The following is a 15508-nucleotide window of genomic DNA, read 5'->3' on the forward strand; positions in this document are numbered from 1 at the left end:
CCACTGTGTTCTTTAGAGAGAAGAAAACTGAGGCTTTGGGTAAGTAGGTTTTGAGATTAAGCTTGATTATGGACTTTTTTCAGGTAAAACAGGTTGGGATTCCTTCCTCATGTGTCTTATATAAATGCTCGAGGAGGCTAGACATTCAAATTCAGGTTTTTCAGATATTCAGGCATTCCTCCTATCCTTGTGCAACGTGGATGTGTGTTCAGCTGTGTCTGACTCTTTGTGACCCCGTGGACTGTATCCCGCCAGGCCCCTCTGTCCATGGAATTTTCCAGGCAAGAGTTCTGGAGTGGGTTGCCATTTCCCACTCCAGTGGGTCTTCCTGACCTAGGTCTCTTGAGTCTCCTGCATTGGCAGGTGGATTCTTTACCACTAGTGTCACCTGGGAAGCTCTCTTCCTGTCCTTATCCTAAAATGTTCTAAAACCACTGTGTTGGGTACGTCTCCCCATATGAGCTGGTATCACAGGTTTGAATTTCCCTCTGCATCTCAGGCCCTGTGCACATATGTTTTACTTGTATAGCAGCAAACATCTGGGTCACTTTGTTACCCTGGGATGGTCTCTGGAAGTAATAGTATACATTAGAAGCATGTATCAAATTCTTTTAGAAAAAGGACTTTGTTTTAACTTTATGATCTCACAAAGAGAACAGTTGGCTTATTTTAACAACATTATTAGGAAGGATAATGGCAAGTGTGATCTGCTGGTGGAAAATTGAAATCACAGATTAAATTACATTTCTTTCTAATAAATTCACTAGGAGACTAGACCAAAGCAAATGCCAGCAGAACCCAGCCTGAAGATATTAAATAAAGATTATTTGATTGAAAAGGAAGATAAATCAGGGTGGGAGCAAGAGTCTTGTGAATGTGCCTGGTTCTAATTGTTTCTAGCTGGTGTTAAAAGGATTCCTGAATCTTACGTGTTCAGTTAAACAAAATGAGCTGGTTCCTTCTAGTAAACTTGACTGAAATTTGTTTCCGGGGCCCCTGCATGGGAAGGTAGAAATGGGATAATAATAGCATTTACTGCTATAATAAACATTAAACCGGTATTCAAGGAGTCTTGAACATTGGTCTCTACTACAGAGTAAGATACCTCACTACAGAGTAAGATAAAAGTTGTGCATGCACGCCAAGTCACATCTGACTCTTTGCTCTCCATGGACTGTAGCCTGTCTGGATCCTCTGCCCACAGGATTCTCCAGGCAAGCATACTGGAGTGGGTTACCATTTCCTCCTCCAAGGGATTGTCCTGACCCAGGGATTTAACCTGTGTCTCCTGCATTGGCAGGTGGATTCTTTATCATTGCGTTACCTGAAAAGCCCAAAATAAGAGTAATTATCCACTAATAAGTGCTGTGCACATTTGTTAGTGCTGAAAAACCATAATATATAATAGTTTCAAAATTTACGTGAGCATGTATATAGCATCAGATAAAACACATAATTATATGAAAGATATAAAATAGTTTAAAATTGAAATGCATTAAAATAGAAGGATTCATTTTATTTTGCTTTTGATCCCATGTTTCTATCCTATATTTTTAGATAATAAAAATCAAGGTGTCATTGGGAATGCTGACCAAAAGCCAGTTGATCTCAACTGCATGCTGACTTTGAATAAAGCAGAGCTTGAGAGGTCAGGAATAGAAAGTGATGTATAGGATGAATAGGGAGAAAGTACATATAGGATTAAAAGGGAGAAATCTATAGAGAAGTTTGTTTTTCCGTTTGATTCTAAATTATGACTGACTTGAGGAATCTGTCTAAAGAATGGGACTGGGAAGGAACCCCCAGGTAAGACTTGAGTTTTGTGAAATTTTGAAACTGTAGATGAGAAGCTAGGGAGCATTTGGTTAGATTGGTGAGCATATGAGCATGATCGGAATACTAGATAAGAAGTGACATATGTTTGAGCTGATTTATAGAGGAGAGGCAATAGAGATGTTTGGTGATAAAAGATTTTCTACAGAGTGAGGGATGAAGCATGCTAATGAAAATTATGGTGTGTGAAGGTTATTGCTGAGAGATGAGTTTAAAAAACAATGAATTGGGAAGCTGGAGAATTTAGGAGTTTATGGACAGACGACAGAGGAAAATCCATCACTTTGTGGCCAGATGTTTAGTATTCAACATCACAGATTCTGTTGGATGCAAGCTCTCTTGCTGTTGATATAGTGAGTGCTCTTAATTTCATTTGGCCTCATTAATGATGGACCACTGGAGCTTCTGACCTCTGATATTTAAAGGGTTAGAAGTCTATTTTATAGTCTATTTGTGTGTGTTATGTGTGTTTCATAAAATCTACGTCTACATACAGACCGCTCTATTTCCCATCTTGAATTCTAGCAAACCTGCTTCCGTGGGCCAAGTAACTAGAAATTAATTATAAGGAACTCAGAAAGGATCTTAAGGAAACTCTGGTCCTTTGAGTTTTGTGTTTCTACCCATAGTGTGTTACAATGGCTTGTCTGTTGGTTCGTACTTTGAATATTTAATCTCAGATTTGGCTTTGAAAGACCTCATTTCAATTCTTTGAATTGTCTGCCTAGCTAAAACAGTACCCTACTGTTAGAGATGTTAGTTAAAGATGGAGCACATTTCCACACACAAACACACTTTAGTCAAGCAGAACCTCAGAGCACGGGAAACCTTGGTTTACATATTGCCTGGTTATTCTGACCTCCTTCTATTTGTTTTATTAGAGAGATGTGATAGGCAAGAGATGTGAGCCACAAAATCCAAGTCAGAAACTCCTTTTCTCAGCTGGAGACCACACAGCACCGCCAAGGAAATGCCTCAAGAGGTACAATCTGGTAATATTGTGGAAGGATAAAGGACGGTGCTTCCGTCTGTCCTAGGTTTCTGTCTCGTCACAACAAAGATTTGGAGTGACGCTTCTGTAAGATAGTGGTCAACAGGAAGGCCTAGGAGCTCCACACTCCTGAGTGACAGGCCATCTTCAGGGCAGCCTTTCTGTGCCCATTCTTCAGTCAACTTTGATCCCTTACTATAGCTAATTCTAGATGCCCTTTAATATTGTGAACAAATAGACCATCTGGTATTATGAAGCCCATGTGTGCAGGAGCCTGCCCCTCTGAGATAAGTGGCATGTAGGTGGCTGTATTTATAGCTCCGCCTTCTCCAACCATTGTGTTCTCTGACCCATTTCTGTGTGCAAACCCTACCCCCCTTTATTTCCAAGTGACATTTTTAGTTTTTCAAAATCTCTTTAAAAAAGAAAAAAAAAAAAAGTGGTGCTTTTACAGTAGCTCAGAGGAGGTGAAAACTTTCACACGCAGAGACCAGGATGGTAAACACATTCCAAGGGGACATTCCGGCCTTCATTATGATGAGGCTGAGAGAAAGCATCACGTGGGCAGTGCTGGTGTAAGAAGATGTAACTCCCCTCTGAAATTTTAATACCTTAAAACATACCTATGTGTTTATAGCTTTTCTACCTTTTAGTCAACTCTTGAGGAAGAGCTTAGTTTTAATATTTTACCAGAAGGATCACCAGATAGAGGCTTACAAAAAGAAGCACACAGAAACTCTGCACATCTAATTTTCTGGGGAAAAAAATTTCTACTACTAATCATTGTCCAAACCCTTCTCATTTTATTAGGCATGACTTCATTAATTTATATTCTTCACTCATCATCTCTTTAATGAAAAAAATTACATTGAAATACTCATGTCAAGTAGAAACTGAAGCAAAGTAGATTGGATTACGCTAGTAATCCCGGAAGAGAAATTTAAATTCTATAGTTAATTTGTAGGCAATTACAAATTATATTTCCAATGCAAATCAGAACAATGGGCTGTGACAAGTTAAGGGGATGTAGGGTGGGGAAGGTTGGAAAATACATTGTTTTCCTGTGTGATGATGGCCTTGGGAAAAAGATAACCAGATCCCTTCAAGTTTGACAATAATAAGAATTAAAAGACATGGGGCCCATGAGGAAGCCAATGGAGAGGGAAGAAAGCTTTGTGTTATGTGAAACAGATGACCAGTCCAAGTTACATGCATGAAACAGGGTACTCAAAGCCGGTGCACTGGGACAACCCAGAGGGGTGGGATGGGGAGGGAGGTTGGGAGGGGGGTTTGCATGGGGGGGACACATGTACACCCGTGGCTGATTCATGTCAAGGTATGGCAAAAACCACCACAGTATTGTAAAGTAATTAGCCTGCAATTAAAGTAAATAAATTAATTTTTTTAAAAAAGAGAGACAGGATGAAATAATAAAATCCAGTGGTCAGTAGTGCCTAAGGAGTATGGTCATTCACATTATCATAGGACTGAATATCAGTGCAATTGTTCATGGACAAGAAGCCAAAAGTACTTGGTTGACTCTGCCCTGTTCTTCTTTGGGGACGCACTGGTAGAGCTCAGGTCACCTCCCTGAATCACATTAGCAGTCTTGTTGAGATAGCACATCAGTTAAATGAAATTGTCATCCCCACAGGGCACCCAGCATAAGACACCACATTTTGTCACCAATAAGTATGGCTATCGGCACTGAGAGAATAAGATGGGGATTGTGAGCAGTGATTTAGGAGAGGAAGATTGGAACACTTGTATATAAAAGATGTTAGGATTCTCCCCACTAGACTAGTAAGGTTAAGGCAAACCCTGTAAGACAGAGTAAGGAAACCCAAGTAGAAACTAGATTCCACTACTATGTTTTAATGTTCTGAATGTCCTCATTTTTCTTCTTCTGTATAAAATGCATTCTCTTTGAAGGTGAAAAAACATTTTATGTACTCTCCCCATTGAGGATACATAAATATCCATTGTGAATGCATATGGAACTAGCAGAGAAATCTCTAAAATGAACTGTATATGTTATAGTGTCAGATTTTTACCTCTCCAAGAATTACTATCAACTTCTTTCTTTGATATTACAAAAAAAAAGAATACTTTGCTAGAACTCTCTTGATGCATCTGTCCATTTCCATAGTCATCCTACTTTAGGCCAGCATATTATTTTTAGATTTTTGAGGTGAAGGCTTTTTAAATGCACAAAACCTAATACTTTGCTGTGTTTCTGAAAGATTAAAGAAAATTTTCATTAAGAAATAGTAAGAAAATTCAACTATGTCTTCTCATGTGTTACCAGCATTTTGCATGCCAAATAGAAAATATGCCAAGCTGCATTGTGTATTAATCAATCAAAATGCAAAAGTAACAGCACAATTCACCATAACAACCAAGAATATTCCTCAGGGGAGCTTTCATTGAATTGCCTGGGTTTTGACATAGAGTAACCCAGCTGTCCAGCTATTGATTTGAGCATAATTATCTGCTGCTTAGTAATTATTTACATATGCATTGGAATTGTGTCACTGTGCTTTTCAGTGGAATTAGAAGAAATAGTGACAGTCCATTACTGTTTCAGGGCATCACTATAGCTTCCAAAGATAAGAATCCATTGTTAGGCTTTTCAGTGGGGCTGAATTTTTCACTGGACATAGTCCCACCCAAGGAAACTGGGCTTCTGGACATCTGTTTTAGATTTTTTTTTTTAGTCCTTAGTTGTATATCATATTCCTTTACACATTTGAACTTGAAGCCATTTCTTAAGCTTGCTGCTGCTGCTGCTGCTGCTAAGTCGCTTCAGTCATGTCCCACTCTGTGCAACCCAATGGACGGCAGCCCACCTGTGTGTGTGTAGCCACACTCTCTTGACAGATTTTTTATTATAAGAAATTTTACTATTTGGTAAAGATTGTCGCTTGGACCCAAGATGTTTACTTTTTGACAAAGTTTTATGAAAGAAAGGGGAAAAAACAGTATTCAAATTGATTTTTCCTAAATCTACAGGCTAACATCTGAGTATACAATGTAAATAACTCTTCAGGACGATGCTAAAAAGATGCTTTCCTCTGCTTATTCATAGTCCTCTGGGCAACTCCATGGGTGAGACTGCTCTTGAGGGGTCAACACTATTTAGCCTTGATATTAAGATGCGTGATCAAGCACATTGTTTTTTTTTTTTTTTTATTTTGTCCAAATTAATTTCCCACATGAAATGGACTAACATTTCACTATTCATAAATTTCATTTAAAGCCTATTTAAGCCAGAAACTTGTGATCAAGTTGGTATCACCTGAAAATGTAAAATGTAAAATGTATAACCTGAAAAGTAAAATGAAGTTTACTCATTTGAGAGATGTTTCCACATATGTATGGAACTCAGTATGATTATTTTCTATTGTTTATATAATAGTAAAGATATTGCAGATTTTTTCTGACTTGCTTTTTAAAAATTATTTGTATATTTATTTTTGGCTGCACTGGATCTTTGTCGCTGTGCAGGCTTTTCTCTAGTTCCGGCGAGGCAAGGGGACAGTACTTTTCCTTGTAGAACACGAGCTTTAGGGTGGTTGGGTTCAGTGGTTGTGACTCCCAAGCTGGAAAGCACAGACTAAATAGCTGTGGGGCATGGGCTTAGGTGCTCTGCAGCATGTGGGATACTCTTAGATCAGGGATCGAACCTGCATCCCCTGCCTTGGCAGACGGATTCTTTACCACTGAGCCACCAGGGAAGCCCCTCTGACGTGCTTTTAAGTGACAGAAAAACTTAGCAAGATGTCTCTTCAGCTAATTTTGATGTTTTACTATACTATCAAACTTTTGTAAGATTCGGTGTTAGATTTCATATTTATGACTTAAATAATTAAAATTTTTTGTGAATGCCATTTTGTTTAGAACCGTGTTTATAATATCTGTAATGGTAACACATTGCTGAGGCGCTGAGCAAAATATGTAAAATGTAATGTGCTTCACAAAATAAATTGAGGAAACACTGAACTGTTTTCTTCGGAGGCTTCTGAAACCCTCCCTTAGTTGTGCTCAAATAACAGGAAGAGAAATGCAGATTTCCTTCAGACCAGCCTAATCTAAATATGAAACACCCTTCACTTCCTTTTGGTTCCACTTTATCTCTTTGCTCTTGTTTAGTGGAAATCCTTTCATTATCTAGTTAATAATAGACATTTATTCAGCTTTTACCATTTATCTTTTGAACTTGTTTGCACTGGTGTTGTCCGTCATTAGTTGAAAGATCCGAGATTGCAGGGTCAAGTTCTCTTTCATTCTGTTTCTAAGATGCTTATTACCATCCCATGCTAAGTAGATAATAAATGGAAGCTTTCAAAGTGCCTTTGTTTATACTACCCATTACCCCTGTCAGAAAAATATTTTCCTCTATTGCTCATCAGCTGATGCTCTTTCATACCTATGGTAAGCCTAGGGATGGGGGGGATAGGATAAGATATGGTGTAGGGTCTGAGCTGAAAAGAGTTTGGAAGTGTTAGTCGCTCAGTCATGTCTGACTCTTTGTGACCCCATGGACTGTAGCCTGCCAGGCTCCTCTGTCCATGGAATTCTCTAGCCAAGAATACTGGAGTGGGTTTCCATTTCTTTCTCCAGGGGATTTTCCCGACCCAGTGATTGAACCTGGATCTCCTGCATTACAGGCAGATTCTTTATTATTTGACCCACCAAGGAAGCCCCACAAGGTATCAAATAAGAGCTTGCTTCTGGAATCAGTAAACCCAGGGGAATAGTCACTTCACATCTTACTCTCTTTCTGACCTTGGAACTTTCAAGGTCAAATTCTTCATCTGTAAAATGGGAATATAGTACTGATGTTCTGGACTGATTTGTGTCCCCCACAAAATTCGTATGTTGAAGTCCTAACCCTAGTACCTCTGAATGTGACTGTATTTGGGACAGGCTGTTTACAGAGATAACTTAAGTTAAATCTAGGCATACACACTAAAAAAAAAAGAGAGAAAAGGGAAATAAAAATCATTTTTTTTTTGATGTGGACCATTTTTGAAGTCTTTATTGATTGTGTTACACAAGACTGCTCCTGTTTTATGGTTTTTTTTGTTTTTTGTTTTTTTTGGCTGTGAAGGATGTAGGATCTTAGCTTCCAAACCAGGGATCAAACCCACACACTATGCATTGGAAGGTGAAGTCTTAACCACAGGGCTGCCAGGAAGAGGAAATTTGGACATAGACATGGACAGAGAGAGACATAGGGAGAAGACGCCCATTGACAAGTCAAGAAGAGAAGTCTGCAACAGATAGATCCTTCTCTCACAGCCTGCAGAAAGAACCAACCCTTGATGCCAGATGTCTGGCCTCCACAACTGCAAGGCAGCTAATGCTGTACACCACCAGTATAAAGAGGTTGAAAGATAAATGATAAGACAGTATCTGTTTTTCAAGCCATCTAGTCTGTACTGCTTTTTGTTATTGCAGCCCTAGCAGGCTAATGCAGCGTCATTCATGATATTGTTGTAATTAGATAAGATCCTATTTATAAAGTGCTTGCCATAGTGAATGTTGTGTAGTATACGCTCAACAATGGTAGTTTCAGGAAATGATCAGAGATGAGAAAAGAGAACAAAACTGGAAACTTTTTTAGAAATGCATTTGTATCCTCAAGGCCTTTGTGGGCACGGAGGTAGATTTGGAAGAAAATACAGATGAATTTCTTTCTGTTTAAATTAGGTCACATGCAAACATGTGAGGTTTTATGGATCGACAGTATTCAATTGTGTTTTCCTTTGCAGTTGTCCCTTTGGGATGATAAATGAGCCCAAATACTAACAAATGAGCCTCACAGGAGGATTTATGATCTTAAACTATAGGCTTCAGATGATGTCAGCATGTTGAATGCTTGGTAAAAATATGGAAGTACTGGTGTCCCAATCTATCTGGTTTCATTGGATTGGTTTCACACTTCATTGCTTTCTGGCAAAGAAATATTGTGAACCCAAATAATTTAAAAAATGGCCAGTGTTAAAATGATGCTTCCTGCTATTCATTCATGCTCTTCTCTGAAGAACCAGCAGTTCCTGTATTTATGTGGGTCTACGGAACATTTTTAAGCATCCGTTAAACATTTTAAACATCCATTCTACATGCCAAACATCACTTTTGCAAGCCTTTCCCTTGCTAACTTTTTAAAAGTTCTTTTATTTAAAAGTTCTTTGAGATGAATAAGTATGATTCTTTTTTTCTTATTTTGTGCTTCCAAACTGTAATTCCTTCTAATTTGAAGTTTAGTAAAATTGTAAGTTAGAGTAATTGCTTCTAAAATGCCTTAGTTTCTCATAAGACTTTCAGAGTCGGCACATTCCTTAAGCTATTAGAATTCTTCAACTACTTTGCCCTTCAGCTGCATTCATGTGTCATGTTTTATTAAACACTAATGGGTCTTCCCAAGTTATAGCAGCAGTAGTTAGGGAAGGTCATTTCAGTGGCGAGATTATATTTCATGAAACAGTCTTCCCCTCTATATATACATGTACAAACTTAACTATAGTCAAATAGATTCTCTAGAAAGCTAGTCAGGTTTTTTGTTTTGTTCTGTTTGGTTTGAAGGTAATTTTGTCAAGAAAGGTCTACTGGCACAGAAAGAAGACACTAGTCACCAGTGAGGAAGAAGACGAAATCCACAGCGATCATCAAAGCAAGCTGGACTCTAGCTCTAGCTTACGTACCATGGCTCACAGAGGACATATGCAAGTGAGAATAGCAAATACTTGTGCTTATAGTTAATACCCAGGTAGGTGGGGAAAATGGTAAAACTATTTGACTAAGTAGAAACTTCACAGAAGTTCCCAGGCTAATCCCAGGAAGAAGGGATAATTAAAAATCCTACCTACTCTGATTCTGCCTGTCCATCTCTTTCCGTGGAGAACGTCAACAACTTTGTAGCTGGCCCCACTGTCTTGACTAATTCCTACATCACCTGCTCTGTCTTTCTAAAGCATAAGTTGTATTCTGCCCCTTCTCCACTTAAAACCATGCAGTAGTCCCTAATTGCCCTCTAGATAAAGTTTAAATTTCTCGACAAGGTCTATAAAGTACTTCAAAATCTGCCTTCTGCCTACTTCCAAGTTCATGTCCCACAATTACTCTGCCTCCTGCCAGACAGAACTACCTACAGGTCCAGGCTTTCTCTCACCTCTGGATTTTGCATGTAATGTTCCTGCTGTGCACCAGCCCTCTGTCATTCATAACCTACTGCTTGCTATAAACTCAACCAGTCAATCCTAAAGGAAATCAACCCCAAATATATATGGAAAGTATTGATGCTGAAGCTGAAGCTCCAATACTTTGCCCACCTGATGCGAAGAACCAACGTATTGGGAAAAGCCCCTGATGCTGGGAAAGACTGAAGGCATGAGGAGAAGAGGGCGAGAGAGGATGAGATGATAGGATGGCATCACTGACTTGATGGACATGAGTTTGAGCAAACTGTGGGAGATAGTGAAGGACAGGGAACTCTGGTGTGCTGCAATCCTTGGGGTCGCAGAGTCAGACACAACTGAGTGACTGAACAACAACAAAGCTTTGTTGCTCTGGAACTGGATTACACGTTCCTTTCATGTGCTTGACCCACACACCAGCCATGTACTTATCCTTGTATTAATATTAAAAGTACTTACTACTGGGACTTCCCCGATAGTCCAGACGTTAAGACTCCATGCTTCTAGTGCAGAGGGTGAGGGTTCCACCTGTGGTTGTGGAATGAAGATCCAACATGCTGTGAGGCACAGCTAAATAAATAAGAAAATAAAGATCCACAGAAATGGCATCATTGATCCCAGATGACATTTAAGATAAGGTAACTGTACTCATTACTTGTCTACCCTACTAGAAACTGTTTGAGCGCGTAAAGAGTGTCTGGTGCCTGTCATATATATGGTGTTCAGCTGGTCTCTAAAATGCACAAGAACAAGTGTGAAAAAAAGTAACTATAGAAGGAAGAGAGGCAGGAAGGCTAACCGCAGTGGAAAGTCCTAGAAGTGGGAATGGATCATGAGGAGAAAGGGGCTGGCATTAGTACTGAGCTTACTATTTATTGTACCAGTTTCTCTCATTAAATCTTCCTGACAGCGTTTTTAAAGTGGGAATTGTTATCTGTCATTTCAGATGAGGAAGGTGGGCCTCATAGGGTTCAGCCCACTGTCAGAGTTCTCGAAGCTCGTGAGTTGTGGGCTGGGGATTTGAATGCACCTCTGCTTGATCCCCACACCTGGGCTTCTCCTCCGACCCTATGCTCCCTTCTGCATTTCCCAGAAGGAGCAAACAGGCGTTGTCACATGATCACTGTGCGTCTTCACCCCAGTCTTGATCAACTCGGGCAGGTCTTATTCTCAGCTGCTGCTCATTACCCAAGACTTCCTGTGTTTTATGCTGAAATAGAAGTAAGCTCAAAACAGACTCACTGGCCTATTTTTGTTCATCAGTATAAACTAACGGTTGTAGCAGAGCTGATTCATTTAATTGAAGGTGCAAGAAATATTGCAGAAAGTAAAAAAAAAAAAAGGAATGCTGAATTAAATTTCTTTGGAAACAAGCAGTTCGGGTTCTTGGAAGGGGTCGTGGCCAAATTCATAATCAGACTGTGATGAATTCCAGCCCAATGATTAAGTCTATGTAATCCAACACGAGGAAATATGTTTGTGCTCTGAGTCTCTTGCATCACGGCATGTCATATGCACAAGTACACTTAATTAGCTGCTCTGATGACATCAGTTACAGTGTCATGTGTCATGAATGGCTAATTGCTTGTGAATCAAAAGCCCTATTTAAACAAACACCGGGGGGGGGGGGTGGGGGCTCACTCTGAGTTCTGTACCAACTGTAGTTTAAGCTGACATGACATATCTCTGGTACGTGGCAGCAAAGAAATAGGCATTTTCATACAGAAATGCAAGAGACATCAGTGGAGCAATGAGGACATTTTTTAGAAAAGTTCTCTTATCTAATCCGAAAGTGCAAATTGTAAGAATTTTTGAATACTGGTTATTAAAGGGCACAATCACATTTCATGGCCATTTTATCGAACTAAAGCACAATTCTATCTTCTCCATCTTGTGTCTTCTAAGTGTACTTTGATTTAGAATGAATCCACCTAGCAGCTTAATTATATTTTGAAAACACTTCTGGGGGTTTAAATTTTACAGAGTCAACCACTCACTTGTGCTCTAACACCCAAATAGATTAGCATCAAGTAGATGAAGGAAAATGACTGATCAATTTTATCTGGACATATTACTTGTGTCTTAAGACTTTTTTTTTTTTTAAAGCATACAACCAGAGAGACTTTTATTGACTATTCTTTTCTTTGCTAGATTAAAAAAAAATCAGAATAGTTTTGTCTTCCAGAATATCACATGATAGTAACCATTAACAGTTCCTTTTATTACCTTTGTGTCCTTTATCATCTAGTCATTAAGTCCAGTGGTCATGCTTACATATGTTGTTGGCACACTTAAAGTCTGTCCCACTGTCTTGTGGCACAGACCAACAAGTAACTACTAAAAGCTTTTCTCCTCCTACTGTACACATCCCAGCTTTCCAATGAAGAGTTGATGCTTTCAAACTGTGGTGCTGGAGAAGACTCTTGAGAGTCCCTTGGACAGCAAGGAAATCAAACTAGTCAATCCTAAAGGACACCAACCCTGAATATTTATTGGAAGGACTGATGCTAAAGTTGAAGCTTTGATCCTTTGGCCACCTGATTCAAAAAGCCGACTTATTGGAAAAAGACACTGATTCTGGGAAAGATTGAGGGCAAGAGGAGAAGGGGGTGACAGAGGATGAGATGGTTGGATGGCATCACCGACTCAATGGACATGAGTTTGAGTAAACTCCGGGAGATCGTGAAGGACAGGGAAGCCTGGCATGCTGCAGTTCATTGTATCACAAAGAGCTGGACATGACTTAGTCACTGTACAACAGCAACAACAGCCTTCCTTACATTTACAGAAGAGACATTCTCACCAGTGGAGTGTAAGCAGAAGTGACCTGTGCCAATCCAAATCTACCATTTACAGAATGACCACGAGTGGTCCTCTCTGTCTTTCTCCCAGTGCCTTGGCAACATTGGAATCTATGCGTGGAAGATTTCAAAGCTACCATCCCTGTGGATCCAAAGGAGAGAAAATATGTTATGCTCATTTAATAACCCAGTGTCCTAGGCTTTTAAACACGGGACATGAACGCGACTCACATCCAACTTTCCTCATTCTACACATGAGAAACTAAGCCCAGAGACTAAAAGTGATTCACCTGAGATCTCCAAGCTCACTGTTATTTCTACTCCACCCTTCCCAGAAGGGTAGAGTTGGAACAGTTTTTTTGGTCCCTATAGATAATCGTAACTCATTTTTATAAACTGTTTTTCATATCATCAGGAATACTAAGCACCTTTCTCAAAAATCATAACTTGGTAACAGAAATGAAACCAGTGTTTAGACCTTCTGAATCACAATCCAGAGCTTGTAACACCCAGGATGTTGCCTTTAAGAAAGAAATCTGTTTGTGAACAAAGAGCCAAACATCAGTTTTACTATGGGGGAGCATTCTCATGGAGACTCTGTAAGGCTAAGTTGGTCCACTTCATTTCTTGTCCTTTAACAAATTCTGTGGTGCCACTGTTCTGTTCAGGTTCAGGAAGCTCATTCAGTGGTATTGCACATTCTCAAAAGGCAGCTTGTCTTCTCACCAAGTATCATCAGTCAAATCCAGGATCCTTCCATCTCTCTGTACCTCAGTGTCCTTTCTCCTGTAGTTTTAATCTTGCCAAATCAGTACTGGGTCAAGCCTGGTGCCCACCTCCTCCAGGATCTTGCATTTTTATGGGTAACATATTTGTGTTCGATAATCTTTTAATTTTTTTCACAATACCTGTTCATTGACTGCATTTTTCAGACTCTGTGTTTGCTGTCCTTGATCTTTTGGAGACATTGCAAGCTTTCTTGATATGAGAAAGCTTTAATGTTTAAAATTTTTTTCTTATGTGTTCAAAGAAAAATAATCAGTGAAGATTCATGCACAAGCCAACAGAAACAGGAAGAAGTTAACCAGTGGAAGAGATCACAGATTGTTTGTGATCCAAGGTTGTTTGAGTGTTAGGTGACTTGCTCAAGGTTCCATTGAGTGTTGGGTATTGGCTGAATGGAGTTGCCCCCAAAATTCAGGGCTAATTCTGTATCCTTCCTAGCTTAAGAAATAATTATGACAAAGGAATGAACCATAAGGGTAAGCTAGGTAATAAAGGAGTTCATCTCTTTCTCTTTCTTCCTTTCCTTTCCTCTCCTCCTCACTCCTTCCCTCTTCTGAATTATTTTTTTAATGTCTATTTGCTCATTTAGCTGTGCAGATCTTTGATCTGTAGCTGTGGCATGTGACATCTCTAGTTTCAGCCTGTGGGATCTAGTTCCCTGACCAGGGATCGAACTCAGGGGTGTGGAGCCTTAGCCACTGGAGTGATTTCCACTACACTTCATGATTTCCTCTACACTTAGACTAAAATCCAAATTTCTCATTTCAACTGGTAAGGTCCTTTTATGGCACAGCCCTGCTAAATGTCTTTTATCTCACTCATCTCTGTAGTCTTATGGCCTAGTACAGTACCTATCACAAAATAAATGCTTGACAAATATTGGTGAATTATAAAATGAATGAATGAGGAATGATATTCCTCTTCCAGAGAACCTGTGTACCCTTGATTGGATTTCCTTTCAAAAGCTACATCTGGTCTTTCCCATTGGTGCTGATGACACCCCAGGGAGCATATTCATTTCCCAGGTTTTATGCCTTCCTAGTTGGACAGTTACAATCTCTTATGGGTCCCTGAAGTCCAGCCAAGTTCTCCTCTGACATTGAGGTCAAGTGGCTGTGCTTATATGAGATGGAGCAGTGATGAGTGGATTCTGGCCAGGACTCAGATGATCTGCCTGTCTATTAGAACTGGCTTGATGGTTTCCCAGTGCTTGTTTGCTCAAGAATCACTGACAGAATGTCCATTCTCCTTCCCCTCCAGGCCATCCTGGTTTATACCTCAATAAACTCATTTTTCTCACAATGAATAGTAACCAGCAAAAGTCTTTTGATAGGCCACCAAGATATCAGCATCATTTCCTTTTCATTAACTACTTGATAATAGGAAATCATAACTGTCATCTTCTAAACAGTATCTGGAGTTAAAAAAAAAAATGTCCCAGGTTTAAGATTCCATTTGTAGCGTAGTCCATGAGAGAAAGCCCCACCTTTTGAAAAGTGTCGGCTTTAATCATGTAACTGAATTACTCTCAAAAAGTAGATTGCTTACTGTATGAGGTAAATTCATTTTTATAGTGATGGAAGTTAACACATACAACCAGGGTATCATTTAGTATGTTGGAAGAGGTAATTTTTTCTGAAAAGTGGTTTGTTTATTGTCTACTTAGCTGAGCATTGAAAGGAAGACACCAATGACAGGCACACACCTCCTTCTCCCCCACAGGCTGTGCATGCTCGGTCGCTCAGTCATGTCCGACTCTCTGCGGCCCCATGGTCCATGGCCCGGCAGGCTCCTCTGGCCATAGAATTCTTCAGGCAAGGATACTGGAGTGGGTAGCCATTTCCTTCTCCAGTGATAAAGTACGAAGTGAGAGCATGAAAGTGAAAGTGTTAGTT

At 39.7% G+C, this 15508-nt stretch overlaps 1 pseudogene; it reads right to left on the minus strand.

The window, feature by feature from the left end:
- Nucleotides 1–12760: 12760 nt before the first annotated feature.
- LOC113898752 overlaps nt 12761–15508 on the minus strand; it is a 160549-nt pseudogene continuing 157801 nt past the window's right edge.

The sequence above is a fragment of the Bos indicus x Bos taurus genome, chromosome 9 (genome assembly GCF_003369695.1).
Source record: "Bos indicus x Bos taurus breed Angus x Brahman F1 hybrid chromosome 9, Bos_hybrid_MaternalHap_v2.0, whole genome shotgun sequence".
Taxonomy (NCBI): domain Eukaryota; kingdom Metazoa; phylum Chordata; class Mammalia; order Artiodactyla; family Bovidae; genus Bos; species Bos indicus x Bos taurus.